The sequence below is a fragment of the Pteropus vampyrus genome, unplaced genomic scaffold (genome assembly GCF_000151845.1).
Source record: "Pteropus vampyrus isolate Shadow unplaced genomic scaffold, Pvam_2.0 Scaffold60, whole genome shotgun sequence".
Taxonomy (NCBI): Eukaryota; Metazoa; Chordata; class Mammalia; order Chiroptera; family Pteropodidae; genus Pteropus; species Pteropus vampyrus.
Window position 1 is genome coordinate 5,156,484 of NW_011888841.1, and position 4,935 is coordinate 5,161,418.

Here is a 4,935-nt window from a genome sequence, read left to right on the forward strand (position 1 = left end):
TGGATGACATGAGGTTAATTTAATAGGGAATAAAATAATTCTGCTTTCTGTCTCCAAACCTGACAGGTGTCCTCAGGGAAGGAAACTTCATACAAGTCTTTTTATAAGCACATGTTTTAATGTCTTTTGGGGAACCAGAGATGAAGTGGTAAGGCCATGTGACAGGTATATTTTTAAATGAAACAAAACTGTGCTGAGCTAGTTTTTCAAGGTTATTTTCAAGGTTTTTATTTCCACCATCACTTTATGAGTTACAGATGTGCCATATGCTCGCCAACACTTGGCGTGGCCCGTCTTTAATTTTAGCCATTTTTATAGATATGTAATGGCATTTCATGGTATTTTAAATATGTATTTCTTAAATGGCCAGGGGTATTCGGCCACTTTTCTTATATTTATTTGCTAGTAAAATTTTTGTTAAGTGCCTATCTAATTTTTTTTTTTTAAATCGGGTTCCAAATTAGTTATGAGTTCTTTATATGTTCCAGGCACGCATATTTTATGGGATACAAGTCTTGCAAGTACTTTCTATCAATCTGTCAGTCTGTAGCTTACATGTTTATTTTCATAACAATGACTTCATAATATTTTTTTAATGCCTACAGCACCTGCTATTCCCAGGCAGTCTTCCATCCAAGTACTAACCAGGCCCAACTCTGCTTAGCTTCCGAGATCAGACGAGATTGGGCACGTTCAGAATGTCATGGCCATAGACCATAATATTTTTTTAATATATTTTTTAAAATTTTGTTGAAATCCAGTGTACTGATAGTTCTGTGGTTTTCAAGTCAGATTTTAAAATATTTGCAAAAAACATTTCCTCCTATGGTTTCTTCTAGAAGTTTTATAGGTTTACATTAAAGTCTATGATAAATGTAGTTTTTGTACATGATATGAAGTGAATATAAAGGATGATTTATTTATATGTAGGGTAGCTATATACAATATACAATAATAATTGGATAGCTATATATAGATTGGATAGAACATATATAGGATATATATAGCTATCCAATTATTTCAGGACATTTGTTGAAAAGATTATTATTTCCCAATGTATCTGGTATATTTTGAAAATGAATTGATCCTAATATACATAGATTTATTTATTGATCTGTTCTTTGTATCTATAGTGTGACTTCATGTGAATGTACACTTTTTTTTATTACTATAGCTTTATAATAAATGTTTAACTCAGGTAGTATTCTAGGATTAATTTCCTCCATCAGCAAGATAATGCCCTTTTGTTTACTCTTCTCCTGTAACTTGAACTACACAGCTTTCCTGGGTGGCTAGTGAGACCACGGCCTATTTTCAGGCTTAGGTGAGAATGAACGTTCACTGTGCTCCTTTCTGGTAGTTCTTGACCATCTTGAGTAGTTTCCTCCAACACATACCCTGATCTGTAGCTGAAGAACTGAGTAGAAAACTCTGCAGGCCTGTCTTGGGAACTCAAGCCACCTTACCTCCCCCCACCCCGGCTGTGTCTCTTCAGCTCAGGAAGGACTGTCAAGTTCTACCCTTGTTCCTCCCGCCTGCATGTGGCTGGGAAACTTTCTCTAGACAGAAAATAAAGGTATTGCTGGGCTCCCTCAATGGTTTCCTGTCTCAAGCATCACTGCTCTGAGCAGCCTGGTGTTCAGTGGCCGAAAACTGCTTTCTCAGTTTTTGTCTGAATAGTTAATTCTTTCCAACTGTATTGCTAATCTCATCTCATTTACTTCTTCTTGTCTAGAGGTAGAATTCAATGTATTTCATTTTTAATTTCTTTTCCTGCAAATCCTAAGTTTTCTGTAATGTGAAGGTTTTGGTTTGCAAATTAAAGAAAGGAATAACTATCACTTTAAAAAGGGATATAAGTGTATATAATGAAATCATTACATTATATGTAATATATGTGTAAAATAGGCATAATAATAATTCAGGCAGAAATGTTACTTTTTGACAATAAAATAAAAGACATACTGTGTGCACAGAAATCATTAATTTTTAAAATAAATTTCTTTTACATATGTTGGTTATGTATATTCTTCCAGTTTCTACATATGTACATGAAAATGTCACTAAAAAATCTTTTTAAAACAACACATGATGAAATTAATCTTTAACCTTAACGGATAATAATATTTATGTCACTGAATGATTTTTTAACATGATTTGGGTACTTCATATCAACATTGCCTTTCTAAATTTTTATGTTCGGCTTTTTATAATTTTTGGTTTGTTGCCTGCCAAATTTAGGAAAATTCAGTCAAAAAAATGCATCATGTTTTAATTTTGCCTTTTTAAGTAGTGTGAATTCTGAAGAATTAAGGAACAACTTTTCACTGTGTATTTGTTATATTATGTTTCCCTTCAGGTATATTTATATTCATAAAAATACCTTATTACAATTTTTGAATTTGGAATTTTCAACATTTGCTATATATTCAGACGAATTATCCCTTTGAATATGCTGTAAGGCAATTACTTGAATAATAAGGATGGTGCATACTCTTTCTTTGCTCAGAATCTTGCAGGGAAAGAAAATAATTTGTTGAAATTAGGTTCTCTGTATTCTCATGGAAAAAACTCAGATTTCCATCCATTCTCACTGGAGATTATCTGTTTTTATTTGCTTGTTTGTTTGTTTATCTAACTTGTCAAGTATCCTAGTAGTTAAGGTTGCAGGCCCTGGAGTTATACTGTTTGTACCAAACACCATTTTGAGAGTTATAACCTGTATATAACCTCAGATAAGCAATTCAGCTTTTCTGTGCCTCTCTTACCCCTTCCACGTAATGGGAGAAAATAATGGTATCTAGTACATGGACTGTTATAAAGATGACAAATTGAAACCTTTGTAAAGCGCTATGATGATTAACTGCTATGATAGAACCGTGGTAAGGGCTATGGTGATTATTCCTTAGTGTGGGGCTGAGTTTTTCTAGAGGCTAGTGGCGTTCCTTGACTGTGACCTTTTTCTCCATCTTCAAAGCCAGCAACTTAGCATCTCTTAGCATCTGCTTTCATTGCTGCATCTGTTTCTCTGACCACAGCTAGGAGAAGACTGCTTTTAGGGCCTGAGTCCACCTGGATAATCTAGGATAATCTCACCAGGTCAAAGTATTAATTAGATATGCAAAGTCCCTCCCACTGTTTCAGATCACATGATCATGAGTTCCAGGGGTTAAGATGTGGCCATTCTAGGAGGAGCCTTTATTCTGCTTACCAATTTAGTCTGTTATTTTATTCTTTCATGTGAACTTAAGGAGCAGTTTTAAGTTCTACACATGCACAAAAAAGGTTTTATTAGAGTTACATTTAAAGTATTTAGAGAGAGTTCCAAAATACGGAATCAGACAATCCTGAGTTAGGAGGTAGTTGATGTTTCTGGGCTTTTTTCTAAACACTGGGTGACGGTCCGGGGAGAACTATGGATGACTGCTTCAGTTATCCATCAGTATTTAGTCAGATGAATGTGGCAAAAGCCAGGAAGGATGTGGTTATGGGCCACACGGTGTCCCCCCATGATGGACATGCTGAAATCCTAAGCAGCAACACCTCAAAATCTGACAGTATGTGAAGGTAAGGTCTTTGAAGCGGTAATACATTTAAAACATGGTCTTTACGGTGCGCCCTACTCTGGTGACCACATTAGAAGTGGGACTATGGACACAGAGGGGACACGATGTGGGGACACAGCGAAAGGCAAAGGGAGAGGTGTCAGGAGAAACTAAACCCGCCAACACCATGATCTTGGACTTTTAGCCTCTAGAACTATGAGAAAACACATTTCTATTGTTTATACCACCCAGTCTTTGGTATTTTGTTTAGGCATCCTAGTAAACCGATGTGAAGTAAAATAAATTATTTTATTTCGTTTTGTAGTTCCCATGTGGCCTTCCCCAGCCAGCCAAAATTACAGGGTCTCCCTGACCTAGCTCTGAGAGAGAAGTGACTGGCTTCTAATATGCTATGTTGCTTATTTATTTTATTCATTATATACCCCACCTGAAATTAGTATAGGAGATCCTGCAGCTTGTGATATTTTTGTTTTACTGTTACATCCTCAAATCTAAGGGAGATGTGAGTTACTTTAATAATCAAATAGATAAGAAAAAATGCAACAATTTCACGTTTTCTGATAACCTAGTGAGTGAAACTTAAAGCCTTTCACTGGATCAGACCATCAAATAATGACAAATATTAAAGATGTATGATAAAACCAATTTGTGACTGAAATAAGAACTCTCCTAGATTGCTATTGGGAATGAAATTTGTTGCAACTATTTTGTGGACCAAATTGACAGTATTAGTATAATTGAAAATAGAAATACCGTAAGATCGAGCAATTCTGTGACAGGTATTTTCTTTAAAGAAACTCTCATTGTGGTTAAATGAGACAGGAAAAGGAGTTTACCAGTGAAAATTGCTTAAGAAAGGATTCAAAAATCGGTATATGTAATATTTTTCACAATGATACAGTAATTAATAAGAGTTATTTTGAAACAGCAAAAACAGTTTCTATGAACAGACTTGTGAGTGGAGAAAAAAGTTGTGGAATTACATGCAAGTGTACCATTAATATAAAAAAGTAGACACTTATAAACTAATAATGTTTGTAGATACTTATAAATATACATTATATAAATTATGTAATAATTCATATATATCATGTTATATATATTTATTATATATCAATTATGAAAGTGAGAACATAAGCAGGCATACTACATTTATCAGGGAATATAGAATACTTCAAATATATCAGTTGGGTATTTACTGGATTTCCAGATTCTGCTCTACACTTATCCACACTACTTTGTGTCCTAGTAAGATGATGTTTGCTTGTCTTAACAGTGGATTTATTTGCCATCACTTACCTTCTCTTTGGGTTTGGCCTCCCTAAATCATTGGCAAGAGGTTCGCTTGCCTGCTCTGCCCTTAATGCCT

At 34.7% G+C, this 4,935-nt stretch overlaps 1 pseudogene; it reads right to left on the reverse strand.

Moving 5' to 3' along the window:
• Positions 1 to 596: 596 nt before the first annotated feature.
• LOC111740276 lies at positions 597 to 715 on the reverse strand (annotated as a pseudogene).
• Between the last annotated feature and the right edge of the window lie 4,220 nt (positions 716 to 4,935).